The sequence below is a fragment of the Mercenaria mercenaria genome, chromosome 5 (genome assembly GCF_021730395.1).
Source record: "Mercenaria mercenaria strain notata chromosome 5, MADL_Memer_1, whole genome shotgun sequence".
In the NCBI taxonomy this organism is placed as follows: domain Eukaryota; kingdom Metazoa; phylum Mollusca; class Bivalvia; order Venerida; family Veneridae; genus Mercenaria; species Mercenaria mercenaria.
Genome location: NC_069365.1, coordinates 58,563,057 through 58,580,339, shown reverse-complemented (window position 1 = coordinate 58,580,339; position 17,283 = coordinate 58,563,057). Strand labels below are relative to the sequence as shown.

The window sequence follows — 17,283 nt, the reverse complement described above, 5'->3', positions numbered from 1 at the left end:
TTGATCATTTGAACTAGTTATTGTATTGCAAATTAAAAGAAAAATATTATAGATTGACTGATTTTATTTTGCTAAAAAATGTGTTTTTGCACATGATTGCTAGACTTTCATCTGAATGTTGTTGTTTTTTAAATGAATGCATGTCTGCTTCTAAAATTACAAGCTGTGTTGAACTTGTGCATGACTGTGTTTTTCTGTGAACTGGGTAATAATGCACTGGACGCAAATTTAGCACATTTAATAGTCCCAAAGTTAAGTAGTAATTTACTGGATGTCAGTAAATATAAACACTGCAGAGCGAAGCTGAAAAAATTAAAGTAACAGCCGCAGCATTGAGTGGTTGACATGTGACCCTACGTCAAACTTCTATTTTTCTTATCTACTTTTGCTTTGACAAGCATGTCGTAAACAAACCATGGATAAATGTCTGAATGTTCCAATGCACACCTATGTTTATCGTTGATGGAGCCTCCATAAACATGCTGTAGGTCAATTACACTGCCGCATGCACATTATCTTGGGTGTAATTAGTTTGTCGGGACTTAATTTCGAAGTTGAGCTGAACCACAAAATCCACGAATATTAATCCCCCACGAATAATAATGATTTCACAGTATTCTATTTCACGATTATTTTTAAAACTCTGGATCCACTAACTAGAACAGATATTTTTTAATCTGCTTCAAAATGATGCTCTTGTGTAAAATAAGGCAAATTTATATCATCGTGTGACAGTCAAATTCTTTAATGACATTTTCTACAGCCTTACACCCTTGGCTCTTGTCAGTTTATCTTCAATTTCTTACAGGACCTTTACCAACATTTTCATCCACTTACATTTCTTCTAAAGGCACCCCAACATGATAACACAGGCTTTCCACAGTTATTTCTCAATGGCTCTTTGTACTTGTTACTCTTTCAATGAGCTCACCATAGTTTATTCTAATTAAAGTCTACTGTCCTCCCTACATACATCTACCAATGTTAGCTTAACTTAAATTGTCCTTACCTTGTCTTCCCTACAATTCTCCAGGAACTTTGCTTGCCTCTGCAGTAATGTCTATAAGTTCGGTTTTGGGTCCTGTATCTCTTTCTTCGGAGATTCCTTCTGTGTTGCCTCATCAGCAGCAACAACAAGCTCTAAATCTATCTCATCCTGTATCAGATATATAACAAGTGAATGAAGTATTGCCATGCAATACAAAGTCCCCTACTGGAAGGCACCTAATTTTCTCTACTGCAGTATAACATAATGAACTGAAATCTATCAATGATGTATAAACAATATAGTAATATATATACAATATGTTAATATAACAAAACACTCGGATTAAAATTTGTATATATAAAAACCTACAGTTGTTTTCATATGGAGCTTTTTGGCTGATTATCAAAACAGGTATGATATAAGTTATTAATCCTAAATTTTTTTTAAAAATCTATATAATATTAGTCCAAAAGAAACTCTTTACCGGGTAGAGAGATGTCAAATTTATACACCTAAAAAGTGGATGTAACATGCATGTTGTACCACAGAAAACTGGTCTCGATTTTTCCCTACTGCCAATAATAAACAAGAGGGTCATGATGACCCTGGATTGCTCACCTGAGTAATATGAGCTACATGTTTCAAAAGTCAAACTGATGATAAAATATTAAGAAAGTCAGTAGGTCACATTCATGGTCAATGAAATTCAGTTTTACGATTTGTGTGCAAAACTGTGTATGTCATCAAAACTTCAAGACTGTATTAAACTAGAATGTGTCTGTAGGACACAGGGTGTGCCCCCCACTGGTACATTTGTCACAAATAAGGGGAAATCATTCAAATGATTGCAGTCTTAATGGGGTATAGCCTCAAAAAAAAAATTATGAAATGGATTCATTATTCTATACCATATACTTATTGAGCTATGAGCATCACAAACAAAAAATCCACTATTTTGGCTATTTCAAGGGCCATAACTCTGTAATAAACGCTAAAATTCTCAAGAAGAATGCCAAGTGTGCAAGGTCACACTATGTTAAAGACTCGAGCAAGGTTTCATGAATTTACATTAAATACTTTTTGAGTGAGGCACATAATTAGGTGAAAATGTGCCAGACGAAAAATAGAAGGTGCGCAAGTTCATATCATTATAAAGACTCATGCAAGGTTCCATTAATTTTATATCAAATACTTTTTGAGCTAGGCGTGTCACTAACTTCGGACGAACGGACGCATGGACAAGAGCAAATCTATATGCCTATCTATAAATCTATATCCATATTTTTCCTATACAAGTCTATGTAAACTTGGGACCCCCAGGGCAGGACATCTTTTCTCCTAAGGGGTACAATTTGAACAATTTTGGTTGAGGACCATAAGACAATGCTACAAACCAAATATCAAAGGTCTAAGTGTTGTGGTTTTAGACAAGAAGATTTTTAAACTTTTTTTCCTACATAAGTCTATGTAAAACTTGGGACCCCCGTGGTGGGACCATATTTGACCCTAGGGGGATAATTTTAACAATCTTGGTAGAGGACCACTAGATGATGCTACATACCAAATATCAAAGCCCTAGGCCATGTGGTTTTGTACAAGAAGATTTTCAAAGTTTTCTATATATAAGTCTAAAGAAACCATGTGACCCCCGGGGCGGGGCCATATTTGACACTAGTGGGATAATATGAACAAGCTTGGTAGAGGACCACTAGATGATGCTACATACCAAATATCATAGTCCTAGGTCATGTGGTTTTGTACAAGAAGATTTTCAAAGTTTTCCCTATATAAGTCTATATAAACCATGTGACCCCCAGGGTGGGGCCATATTTGACCCTAGGGGGATACTTTGAACAACTTTGGTAGAGGACCACTAGATGATGCTACACACCAGATATCAAAGCCCTAGGCCCTGTGGTTTTGGACAAGAAGATTTTTTAAGTTTTTCCTTTCGGTTGCCATGGCAACCAGAGTTCTGCATGGAATTCAATTCTTTGAATAATTTTGAACCCAAGGAGCATTCCTGTGAAGTTTGGTGTAATTCTGCCCAGTGGTTTTCAAGAAGAAGATTTTTTTAGAAAATGTTGACGGACGACGCACGACGGACTATGCACATCGGACATCAAGCAGTCACAATAGCTCACATTGTCACTTTGTGATAGGTGAGCTAATAAATAATTAAAACAAAACAGTTTCTGTTTTAAATCTGTAAAGACAATAGTGCTTGAACTCATCTCCCCACCTGACATAAATTTATAGTCTGTGAAACAATACTACTGCAGCTAACACATTCAATTTTTCTGTTGACATGGCCATATATCATATGGTAACTGTCCAGCTTTTGATGGTGAAAAAAATCAGACAAGCTAACAATGGCTATCACACTTCTTAGTATTATCACAGCAGACAAATTTGGCATTTTCTCAAAATACTTACAGCTAACAGTTGATTATAACAAATGATCTACACTGGCAGTTTGAAGATCTTTTAAACATTCAAAGTTATTTCTTTCATTGGTAAAACCTTGTTAAGTGATGTCAAAAAAAGTTGTTTTCCATCATTACATATAAAAATTTAGATAGCGTAAGACCAAATTTCTGTTGGTATCAGTTAGGTACCATCACACACGACAGCAGAAAACCATTTTCAAATTTAAAGTAATGTCAAAATGTTAAAATATGAAACTATCTACTTTGTTACTGAAGTTAGACATACTTTACTCAAATCTGTAGAATTCCTTACCTCAATTTACTGTTTGATCCAGAAGTGTCCACCCATCAGTTCCCAGTTCTGTGAATATGTTATGTAGAGCAGTCTCTCAAACACTCTACATGGAATACTGCTGTTGAAAGCCTTTAACAAACAAGAAATGTAGTAATACTAATAGTACGCATAACAAGAGGGCCATGATTGCCCTATATCGCTCACCAGAACTGATCAGGCCTACAGACCTAGTTTTTGACCTAACATGACCCGGTTTCAAACTTGACCTAAAAATTATCAGGACAAACATTCTGACCAAGTTTCAGAAGGATTGGGTCACAATGGTGGCCTCTAGATTGCTAACAAGTTTTTCCTTTGATTTAACTGAGGGACCTAGTTTTTGATCCCACATGACCTAGTTTCGAATTTGACCTAGTCGGTTTAAAAGCTCTGCAGAGCTTGTGTTACATTATTGTGACTAGAGATTCTCAAGACAAATATTGTAAGTTTCATAAAGATTGGGTCACAAATGTGGCCTCCAGACAATGACCAGTCACAATAACTCACCTAAAGCACCTTGTGCTCTGGTGAGCTAATAACAAAATCTAACACTGTGAAATAATTAATATTGATTAGGTACTAATTTTTGTTTGTTTGTCAGGTTTAATGTTACACCAACACAATAATTGATCATAGGGCTACTTTCCAGCTTTGACAGTGGAGGAAGACCCCAGATGCTCCTCTGTGCCATATTTCATCACAGGCAGGCACTAGGGTAGAACCACCAACATTTCGTAAGCCAGCTGGAAGGCTTCTTCACATGAATAACAGAACTGTGCTGGGCAAATGATTCGAAGTGGCTGCAAACTTAACCACTTGGCCACAGAGGCCCAGTTTTGTGGATTTGTGGCATGAAATCAGTCCAGGAAATTTATTCTCAATGAACAAGTTAAAATTCCACATATTATATGTTCAAAAGTTGAAATGCATGAATTCTAAACAAAATAGCCACTTTAATAAAAACTGCAAAATTTCATATCCATGAAATTAAAAGATTTCAAAGTAGATCTATATAAATATTCAAAATATTCCCCATTCAACCTGGTCGAGTTATGTTATTCTTAAGCTGTTTACCTCTGAAAGCCTATTTAAACTGATGTATTTGGCTCAGAACTGATTTCTCCTAAAAAAACTGCAAAACAAGTTTGTATGACAGGATTAGGTCAAAGTAAGTCTGTCAGTGCCTGTTAATCAATGGCAATTCAATAACAAGCCCATGGGCATCTAGTTATTAATGATGAGGTGATCACTTGACCCAAGTTTGATGAAAATCCTTCAAGGAGTTTAGGAGATACAGAGTGGACACAAAATGGAAGACTCAAACCTTTGACCCTAAGTTGTGACCTTGCCCGTGAGCCGGCAAGGCTGACTCATAAGTTCTGCACATCGTTTTGATAATACCCAAGTCACATATACGGCGCGGTAGCTACGTCTAGCCACGGATAGAAATGTAGTAATCCGTATCGATCTGTACCTAAGCCTTACCTTAACATAGTTATCCGTATCAATCTGTACCGATCCGTACGGCTTAGGTACGGATCGATATGGATTACTATGTTTCTATCCGTGGCTAAACGTAGCTACCCGTGCCGTATGTGTGACTGGGGTATAAGGTGATCAATTGACCCAAGTTTTATCAAATTTCTTCAAGGGATTTTGGAGATATAGTGGACACAAAATGGAAGGCTCAAACCTTTCACCCTAAGTTGTGACCTTGACCTTGAGCCGACAAGGCTGACTCATGGGTTCTGGACACAGTCTTAGGTGGACGGATAGCTCAGTGGTTTGCACACTGGTCTTCCAATCCTGAGGTCGGTGGTTCGATCCCCAGCAGCTACTCTGGAATTTTCAGTGTTTCCCACCCAACTAGAGGTGTACTGGTCAGGAACCCAGGCAATCCTTGTGTGTATCAGTGCTATACACTGGGCAAGTTAAAGAACCAGGCTGTCTATTCGCAACGAGCTAGGCTAAGTTAGACGGACAAGCCTGTATCTGATTTCTGATCTCTCTGTCGTGGGGGCTTTGTCTCACTCTGTCCCTCTGGTCAGATCGCTCTGCATCTGTACTAGTAGAGGATGAATTATGCGCCCTGTGTGGCTGCATTTGAACTCATAATGTAAAGCGCCTTTGAACGTGAAATTGATCATGGAAAGGGCGCTATATAAATCTGGTATAATAATAATAATTGATGAGGTGATCATTTGACCCAAGTTTCATGAAAATCCTTCAAGGGGTTTAGGAGATATGGAGCGGGCACGAAAGTGTTACGGACATACGTACGGACGGATGGAGACCATTCCTATAACCCTCCACCACTTGTGGCACGGGATTAATAACTAGATGCCCACGGGCAACATGTCGAGCCCGTCAGCAGTCAAAAGGACTGGGAGTTGCACACAACACTCTGTCTCATTGAGGCAAACATTAATGCCAAATAAAAAAAAGAAAAAAAGTTACCATATAAGTTATTTGTAGTAACAACAAAGGGAAGTAAATGTTAAAAAAACCCAAAAAATTCTAAGTCCACACAAAAATCCTTACCAGTACAGATACAGTTGAACTTCAATGGCTCGAACTCGGATCTTTCGAACACACGGGATTGCTCGAACTCTTTGCCCGGTCCCGAATTTATTTCTACTTTATTCTATATAGTTCTACCTCAGATCGCTCGAACTTCAAAAATTCGAACTCTCGAACTCATTTGGTGGTCCCCTTGGCTTAATTACAGTGATAATTACACCTATTCAGTTGAACAGACAATTTGTCGCCGGAATGGCTTGTGTTTACAAAGTTTTTCACACCTCTGCCTGACATTCGCCAAGCTTCCCCTTTAACCGGCACGTGCGTAATTTTCACATGCTTATGTAATTAGCGTCGGTATACGACAAACAAATTAAACAAAGTGACTTTCGTTCACTGCAATGCTTTAATGGGCTTTGATTTATACGAATAAAATTATTTAAAATAATTCAGCAGTGTCTGTCTTTATTTTTTCTGCATAAAATCGGGAGATCTGATGTCAACTTTCATACTGCTATAGCATGGCTGAACAACTTAGTAAAGGACCCGGAAACGGGTGGATAGCTAAGTCGGCTGCCGGAAAGCAATATATTTGTATATATTTGTACTGAACTATTATTCATAAAGGTTTGCTATTCATGTCTTTCTATTTGATGCTGTCTTCACCAAAATTCTTATAATTATATTAGTGTGTTATCTGTGTTTCATTTTCGTATGTATGTCATGTTTGAAAATAAATAATAATGCATAATGCAGAGTTCGTTTTTTATTTATCATCATATAATACACACATCTAGGTACAATATGACAATATCTTATGATGTAAGGTTGTAACACATCATGCCCTCGAATTCCCAAATTCAAAATGGCCGCCATTTGGATGGCTTGAACATGGGAAAATTCGAACTAATTTCTACGGGACCCTCGAGTTTGAGCCATCGAAGTTCGACTGTAGGTCAAAATACACCTCAAAATTGGATGTAACATGCATGTTGTACTACAGAAAAGTGATCTTGATTTTTCCCTATGACCAGTAATGAAAAAGTTACAATATAAGCTATTTATAGTAACAACAAAGGGAAGTAATTCCAGATTTTTTCGAATGACACTCCGTCTCATGATGGTGAACAATTCTGCCAAGTTACATCAAAATCCCTCTATGCATGATATAAAAATGCTCCGGACAATGTCATTCTTGTATCTGACCTTTGACCTATAAGTGTGACCTTGACCTTAGACCTAAGGACCTGGTTCTTGCGCATGACACTCTGTCTCATGGTAGTGAACATTTGTGCCAAGTTACATCAAAATCCCTCCATGCATGAAGAAGAAATACAAAGTTGTCATTCTTGTATCCTTTGATCTCTAAGTGTGACCTTGACCTTAGACCTAGGGAACCTGATTCTTGTGCATGACACTCCATCTCATGATGGTGAACAAGTGTGCCAAGTTACATCAAAATCCCTCTATACATGAAGAAGAAATGCTCCGGACAAAGTCATTATTAAATTTGACCTTTAACCTCTAAGTGTGACCTTGACCTTTGAGATAGGAACCTGGGGTTTGCACATGACACTCCGTCTCACTGAGGTTTACAAATGCCAAATATAAACAAGACTGCTCCATGCATGTCAAAGTTATGGTCCGGACAAACAAATCCGGACGGACTGACGCACGCACGCACATACACCGAACAGCCATTTGGACAACTATGTCTTCGCTTCCCCAAGTGGGCTCGACAAAAACTGATTGTATGTTTCCCATAATGCTTACAAAACAACTAAGACATTTTGATTTAACAATAATTAATATGAACTGAAATGAACATACATTACAATGTAACTCAACAATAATGTAAAGTAAACAAGCAAATTCGATGAATTGGTATCCCCCAACCCAAAGGGTTTGTGGTGAGGAATAGCAAAAAAATATATCCGGCAAAAAGTTAAGGATGTTAATAAGAAGCAAATAATTTCATTAGTCAAAATCAATTTAACAGAAAACAAATGTTTAATAAAAGAGTACATAATAAATGTATGATACTTTGATCCTGACTAAAGAATTTATTTTGAATTGGATATGCTTACTGTAATAAGCTTAGCTTTTAAAATTAAATGCAGTTAATTGAAATGTGAGCTTGAAGTTTAACTGGAATGAAATATTATCTTTGAGTGGTTTGGCACCAGGTGTTGCTGTTTAACATGTACATTTGAACTTAAAAGAACAGAATTCGAGGGGTGAATGCGACAAATTGCTAAGTGCATTTCATGAAATTTTACAGGAGAAGGAAAAAACATTCCTGTTGCTTTTTTATTCTGACAGCTGTTGTAATTTACCCATAAATCCGAATGAAATTGTGTGTACACAACCACATTATGGTGATCTAAATTCTGTTTAAGTTTCATAGTTCTAGGTCAAATATATCAAAAGTTATGATGCAGAAATTGCCATATTTATAGTATCCTATATAGTTGACACTACAAACTTCTAAGGGCCATAACTCTGGTATTACTTGGGCAATCTGACTGAAACTTGATGGGCCGCAAGAACTCATAGTGGTGAACATGTATATGAAGTTTAAAATAAATGTTCCCAACCATTTCCTAGATATGGCTCCGGACGGATGGACGGACGGAAAGACGGACGGAAGGACAGACAGAAAGACGGACGGAAGGACAACGCCAAAACTATATCCCTCCGACTTTTGTCGGGGGATAATAATACTCGATATCTTATTAGTAGCATAATAGTTGTGATTTTTTTTTATATTTCTTTCATTAAAATACCATTAAATTTATACAAAATTTGTGTTTGAAAGAAATATAAACCACTTGATCTTTTATGGAACGTAACGGCAATCCTATATTTTAGCGTAGACAGTAAGTGCGGAGAGTAGCTTCCCTTACCAAAATGGCGAAAATTGTAAACAAACTTGTTCTGAAGTTGGAAAACTGTCTGTAACAATTTTTCTGGTAAAAAAAACAAAAACATGCCAGAGTTTTAGATTGCTAAGAAGACCATTTGTACTGCGAAGGCAAATGCATGTCAATGCGTCCTGGTAAAATGATAATAGAAAACAGAAGAAGAAATGAGCCTAAAAGCTGAACTGGTTAAGTCTGAAAAATGTACATATACTGGCTGCACCTCCGGTCAGCGGTCACTTGGCTTAAGTGGCCAAATTGTCTGCTTCCCCTAGCTGGCTGCTTAAGACAGGTTAGACTGAGATAAATTAGAAAACATTCAGAGGTAAGCTGCAAGATTTGTAGTAAATCATTATAGCAAGACCCTGGGCACAGTCACAAAATTAATATCCTAACAAATTTAAATTGGAATTCCTTCTAATCCAGAAGGTTGGTTTTATTTTATAAAATGGTTCATTATCATGTTGATCTCTAGACATAATCATCACTTTGCTATGCAAATACTATCTACCACAGTTTTTCCTCATTTTCCGCTAGAACTGTGGTAAAGTAGAACATCTTACCAATTCATTAGTTAGTGCTGAAACAACCATTTCACGTTTCCAAGGAAACAATGGCTCAGGATCTCTACACAAGGACTGGCACCATTTCACATTTCCATGGAAATATTCAAGTCTCTAGCTGTCAAGCTGTAATAAAAAATGAGCCAAAACAGGAAACAAATCTGCCAAATTATTTCATGTCAAGAAAGTTTGCTTTACTAAGGCAAGAATTTAATGCTGCAGAAGTGAGCTACATCAAAAAAAAAATCTAACAGTCTAGCCTGTCCTGGTAATGGAAGGTAAAAATTCACAGGAAATCTGAAAGAGAAAAAATCCTGCCCTTTCCTGGCAGGCCCTGAACCTGAAAAAAATACAAAACCTGCCCAATGTATGTTCCGTCCAAGTAAAACACACATTAGAAGACATAGGCAGGGTATGGACCTGAAATGAATAAGAAATCCTTGCAATCCCTGATTTCCGTCTCACTCAACAAAGGAACAACTATCATCTAGCAATCTGCTGGCACAGAATTGGCACAGAATTGTAAAATAGTTACCCCAAACACTTCCTTCCATCTTGCGGACATATAGGCACCGGGTCCTCGGTGGTAGGGTAGCTGTCTTGATCAACAGTTAAGGGATCTGCCAGGCCTTGAAATCTGAAAGAAATAACCTGCCATATTTGTATGTTCAGCAGCCTTATAGGCAGGCCTTGAACCTGGAAAAGAAGAAATCCTGCCTTCCTCATAGATGTCTTCCTAGGCAGGTCTTGATGCTGAAAGAAAATCCTGACAGCTGTATGTATGGACGGGACATACAGTCAGTTGTCATTGGCAGGGTGTGGACCTGAAATAAATAAAATCCTCACAATCCCTGATTCCCATCTCTCAAAACAAAGAGGAACAACTTTCATCTAAACACTGCCGGCACAGAATTGTAGACAAGTTGATCCCAACATCTGCATCTTAAGGATATACAGACACCGGATTATCCTCGATGGCAGTCGATAGCATGTCTCAATCAATAGTAAAGGGATCTGTCAGGTCTTGGCAGCTGTAACAAAAAACAATTCTGCCAATCTTTTGAAGCAGCATCTCCTCCTCAGCAGTATGTAAGAAAACAACAAAACAATGCTCACTCCTACCCTTCTAAACTTCCTACCCTAACCATAATTTAATATAATATCAAGTATAACAAGAGCTGTCGGAGGACAGCAACGCTCGACTATTCAACAGCCTTGTCAATTGAATGAATACAAAAGTTGAAAAAGGGGCATAATTTTGTAAAATGCAAAGTAGAGGTATTGAACCTCTGTACTGCATGTCGTATCATGACAGTGAACAAGTGTGTGAAGTTTCAATCCTTTCCAATTTGTGGATACTGAGATACCAGCTTACATACAAAAACTTAACAAAAGACTGCTAAGTCAAAGGGGCATAATTTTGTAAAAATGCCAAGTAGAGTTATGGGGACTTCACAGTGCATGTTAGATCATGACAGTGAACAAGTGTGTGAAGTTTCAATCCATTCTAATTAGTGGATACTGAGATATCAGATTACATACAAAAATTTAACCAAAAACTGCTAAGTCGAAAAAGGGGCATAATTTTGAAAAAAAAGAGAGTAGAGTTATGGGACTTGCTTAGTGCATGTCAGATCATGATAGTGAACAAGTATGTGAAGTTTCAATCCATTCCATTAGTAAGTACTGAGATACCAGCTTACATACAAAACCTTAACCAAAAATTTCTAAGTCGAAAAAGGGGCATAATTTTGTAAAAAAGCAAAATAGAGTTATGGAACCTGTGAAATGTAGATCAGTTCATCACAGTGAATAAGTGTGTGAAGTTTCAATCCATTCCCACAAGTGGTTACTGAGTTACCAGCTTACATACAAAACCTTAACCAAAAATTTCTAAGTCGAAAAAGGGGCATAATTTTGTAAAAAAGCAAAATAGAGTTATGGAACCTGTGCCATGTAAGTCAGTTTGTCACAGTGAATAAGTGTGTGAAGTTTCAATCCATTCCCACAAGTGGTTACTGAGATACCAGCTTACATACAAAACCTTAACCAAAATCGGGACGCGGACGCGGACGCAGACGCCGACGCCGACGCCGACGCATGGGCGAGTGCAATAGCTCACTATTCTATGAATAGTCGAGCTAAAAATGCTTTAATCTGAAACTTACACCAAAATTACTTTTGATTAAATTCTACAAACAAGAGGGTCATGATGACCCTGGATCGCTCACCTGAGTAATATGAGCTACATGTTTCAAATGTCAAACTGATGATTTTTAGAAATTTTTTTAAAGATTTTCCGATGTACAATCAAGTAACCACTGGGGCGGGACCAATTTTACCTCGGGGGTCATGATTTGAACAAGTCTACTAGGCAATGTTACATATCAAATATCTAAGATTTAGGCCTTCTGGTTTATTTTTAGCAAATTTATGAAGATTTCCCTTTGTACAATCAAGTAACCCCTGGTGCGGGGTCAATTTGACCCTGGGGGGTCAAGATTTTAACAAATTTTGTAGAGGTCCACTTAGACTAAGGCAATGCTACATGTCAAATATCTAAGCTCTAGGCCTTCTGGTTTATTTTTAGAAAATTTTGAAGATTCTTCTATGTACAATCAAGTAACCCCATGAGGCGGGGCCAATTTGACCCCGGGGGTCATGATTTGGACAAATTTTGTAGAAGTCTACTAGGCAATGCTACATGTCAAATATCTAAGATCTAGGCCTTCTGGTTTATTTTAAGAAATTTTTTGAAGATTTTCCTATGTAAAAAAAATCAAGTGACCCCTCGGGCGGGGTCAATTTTGACACTGGAAGTCATGATTTGAACAAATTTTGTAGAGGTCCACTAGGCAATGCTACATGTGAAATATCTAAGCTCTAGACCTTCTGGTTTATTTTTAGAAAATTTTTGAAGATTTTCCTATGTAAAATGAAGTGACCCTCGGGCGGGATCAATTTTGACCCCGGGGGTCATGATTTGAATAAATTTTGTAGAGGTCCACTAGGCAATGCTACATGTGAAAAATTTAAGCTCTAGGCCTTCTAGTTTATTTTTAGAAAATTTTGAAGATTTTTCTATGTACAATCAATTAACCCCATGGGGCGGGGTCAGTTTGACCCCGGGGGTCATGATTTGAAATTTTTTTGTAGAAGTCTACTAGGCAATGCTACATGTCAAATATCTTAAGATCTAGGCCTTCTGGTTTATGTTTAGAAAATTTTTGAAGATTTTCCTATGTAAAATCAAGTGACCCCTGGGGCGGGGGTGATGATTTGAACAAATTTTGTAGAGGTCCACTAGGCAATGCTACATGTGAAATATCTAAGCTCTAGGCCTTCTGGTTTATTTTTAAAAAAATTTTGAAGATTTTCCTATGTAAAATCAAGTGCCCCCTGGGGTGGGGTCAATTTTGACCCCAGGGTCACGATTTGACCAATTTTAGTAGAGGTCCACTAGGCAATGCTACATGTCAAATATCTAAGCTCTAGGGCTTCTGGTTTTTGAGAAGAAGATTTTTTAAGACTTTCCTATGTAAAATCAAGAGACCCCGGGGTCATGATTTGAATAAATTTGGTAGAGGTCCACTAGGCAATGCTTCACACCAAATATCTAAGCTCTCGGGCTTCTGGTTTTTGAGAAGAAGATTTTTAAAGTTTTTCCTTTCAGTTGCAATGGCAACCAGAGTTCTGCAAGGAATTTAATTCTTTGAACAATTTTTGTAGAGCTTCACCCAAGGAAAATTCCTGTGAAGTTTGGATGAAATTGGCCTAGTGGCTTATGAGGAGATGTCGTTTAAAGTAAAAGTTTACGGACGGACAAGGGACGCCGGACGCCGGACCGTGAGTGATCAGAATAGCTCACCCTGAGCTAAAAATAAAAGGGTCAAAATAGTGCTAGATTGCTTGACAAAGTTCTACATCTGGTACAGGTATCTTTTTTTAGTGTAACCAAGGTTTTTCTGTGATCTTTCTTTTGACCTTAAATGATTTAGTTTCTTACTGAACTTCCTTCTCAATAAATAACATTCTGACAGGTTTTACACAGGTTAAATAAGATAGATAATAATTATGGTAACTTCTAACATCAGATGACCTAGTTTAGCTTTAAGTTGACTAGTGACCTACTTTAAAACCTGAAGTGTTTAAGTTTCTATCTTGACCCTAATTTGTTAAAAGCAAACTCTCTGAAAGGGGCAGAAATATAAATATCTCTTCTACAGCGCTAACATGGGTCTTCTATGATTTATACCCAGTAACTTTTTTACCCAAAATAACCAAGGTTGTATATGGACTTAACTTCTGCCAGGCTTTATGTAAGATGGGTAGAAGATGTCTCCTCTGTGGTGCTAACAAGGATTTTTATTATTTGACCTAGTGACCCATATGTTAAGACGATTACTTAGTCCACTTTCTTTATCTGCCTATGGGAGGAAAATAACCTTATTTGGTTTTGTATTATAGGACAGTAAAAATTGCTTATATAAAGTGAACACTGTGAAATTACACTATTAAGACATATTCAACGGCCATATCTCATTATGTTACTTGAGCAATCTTGCCAATTATTTGTTTTGTAGCTGCTCTTATTCTGTATTATGTTCTATACGATTGTTCATGGGCAATAACTCTTGTTTTACTACAGCACAGTGAATCATTATCAGTTATTTTATATAGCTAGCATAACAAATTGCTCAAGAAATGTGGCTGTTAATGTCTTAACAATATGAAGTATGGAAACTTACCATAACTCTGGTTTTACAAAATGATCTTGCTCAATATCTTGTGGTCACATACATTCTATGACATTCAGTTTTGTTTCAGGAATGTGGTAACATTATGAATTATGACAATTTATGCTCATTCCAGGGCTGTAACTGTGGTGATTTTTGGAACAATTTTGTCCACTATTGAACTTAACAAAATACCTTCTGTTATCTAATAACAACTGTCTTATATTTCTGTTATGTAAAAAGTTGGCTGTAATGGATTTAAAGTTTAGGAAATTTAAGATTAGGTCTTGCATTCATTCAACTCATTTACATTGCCACTTCATCTTTAAACTTTATTTCAACTTTCAGACCTTACCGTTGTATTTTATAAACAAGAGCACCGCCTTGCGGGTGCTGACGCTCATCTGATTTTTTTTGTGTAATAGAACTATTGTCCTACCCATGATTTTCTAAGTCTAAAAAGGGCCATCATTCTTGCAAAAAGCAGGACAGAGTTATGTTTCTTGATGTACAGTGTCCACTTATGATGGTGAAAAACTGTTGCAAGTTTTAAAGCAATAGCTTTGATAGTTTATGAGAAAAGTTGACTTAAACATAATACTCAACCAAGAAAATGATTTTCTAAGTCCAAAAGGGGCAATAATTATTGCAAAAAGCAGGATGGAGTTATGTTGCTTGCTGTACAGGGTCAGCTTATGATGGTGAACAAGTGTTGCAAGTTTCAAAGCAATAGCTTTGATAGTTTAAGAGAAAAAGTTGACCTAAACATAAAACTTAACCAAGAAATCTGATATTTTCTAAGTCCAAAAGGGGCCATAAATCTTGCAAAAAGCAGGATGGAGTTATGTTTCTTGCTGTACAGGGTCAACTTATGATGGTGAACAAGTGTTGCAAGTCTTAAAGCAATAGCTTTGATAGTTTAGGATAAAAGCTGACCTAAACATAAAACTTAACCAAGAAAACTGATTTTCTAAGTCCAAAAGGGGCAATAAATCTTGCAAAAGGCAAGATGGAGTTATGTTTCTTGATGTACAGGGTCTGCTTATGATGGTGAACAAGTATTCCAAGTTTCAAAGCAATAGCTTTGATAGTTTAGGAGAAAAGTTGACCTAAACATAAAACTTAACCAAGAAATCTGATATTTTCTAAGTACAAAAGGGGCCATAAATCTTGCAAAAAGCAAGATGGAGTTATGTTTCTTGCTATACAGGTCAGCTTATGATGGTGAACAAGTATTCCAAGTTTCAAAGCAATAGCTTTGATAGTTTAGGAGAAAAGCTGACCTAAACATAAAACTTAACCAGGCAACACCGACGCCGACAACCACTCAAGTGATGACAATAACTCATCATTTTTTTTCAAAAAATCAGATGAGCTAAAAAAATATTCCTTCAACAGACACTGCAATGACTTTTTCCTTAGATGCCAATGAATTTAAAAACACAATTTAATTTCAGAAAACTCTTTTAATAGACAATGCCAATGTGCGACATAACTTCCATGTCTTTATATGCACATTTTTTACTAAGTCAAGGGCACAACCTCCCACACTCAAAGTGAGCACTATACCACCAGGCTACAAGGTAGTCATAACAACAGCGACTGAGGGGACACATTAAATACATGCATGTACAAATTTTGAGGATGTTTGCTATAATGTATAATGGGCTGGTCATTGCTGTGTGCATGGGTGGAGGCTGGTGGGGTGGACAGGGGGTATAGGCTGACTGGTGTGTTGCAGGGTTGGGCTCATGGCTGGTTATCGAACTTGGCCAAGGACTTATGGTCAAACACATTTTGTTCAAGTTTGGTGAAGATCGCATGAGAAATGTTTGACTTTTGAGTGCGGACAAGATTTGTGACAGACAGACACACTCACAGGCAGGTGTAAATCAATACTTCTCCCACACCACTGTGTGGTGGGAGACATAATTACTAACACTCCCACAGGTGGCATGCTGCAGAACTTGGGAAACTTTCTGGAACTGGAGCCTCTTCTGTACCTAGTAATAAACAAACTTATAGATCCGGATCTAGATCTACTCAAAATTATATCATCAGGTCTAGGAAAGTGGAGTATTTACAGATTATCTGTAAATTTACAGATAATCTATAAATTTACAGATTTTTCAATCTGTAAATTTACGGATTGTGAGTATGAAAACTGATGAAATTGCATTTATCCTCAAAACCGCAACTTGGAATTAATTGGTTTATTTACAGCATGCATAAATTAAGGTCATTTGTGGGTTTCAGCCATTTTTGTTGACTTTCAGTTTTTGGCATTTTAAGAAAAATCAAAGTCAACAGAAATGACTGAAACCCACAAATGACCTTTATTTATACATACCATAAGTAAATCAATTAATTTCAAGCTGCGATTTTGTGTCTAAATATAATTTTAGCAGTTTTCAAACACTTGATCTGTAAATTTACAGATTGAAAAATCTGTAAATTTATAGATTATCTGTAAATTTACAGATAATCTGTAAATACTTCACTTTCCTAGACCTGATCATCATCATACAAACCTGGCGGGAAGACCTAATCAAAAACACATAGAGCGGGTGTGGGTATTTCCGAACAGTTAAGCAATAATGTTGAATGTTCGGAAATACCCACTTATATTGCCATTTAAAAACAACTTGTTTATAGAGTGATTCCAGCTGATTTAGTGTGAATAATTCCGAACTATATAAGTATACAGATATTGTCAGTATAGTGTATTGAAGATATTACCTATTGGACGTGTATTTCCGAACAGAGGGGGTAATTCCGAACAACAGTGGGGC

At 37.1% G+C, this 17,283-nt stretch overlaps 1 long non-coding RNA gene across 1 annotated transcript in view; it reads right to left on the bottom strand.

The window, feature by feature from the left end:
- The window catches only part of LOC123557341 (uncharacterized), a 65,715-nt gene extending 49,152 nt beyond the window's left edge, over window positions 1-16,563 (bottom strand). Inside the window, exons 1-3 of the long non-coding RNA XR_008371018.1 lie at window positions 9,756-16,563; window positions 3,731-3,841; window positions 1,010-1,156 (exon numbers count right to left, since the gene is read on the bottom strand). This is a non-coding gene — a long non-coding RNA (uncharacterized LOC123557341). The remainder of the gene's footprint in view (window positions 1-1,009; window positions 1,157-3,730; window positions 3,842-9,755) is intronic.
- Window positions 16,564-17,283: the final 720 nt, after the last annotated feature.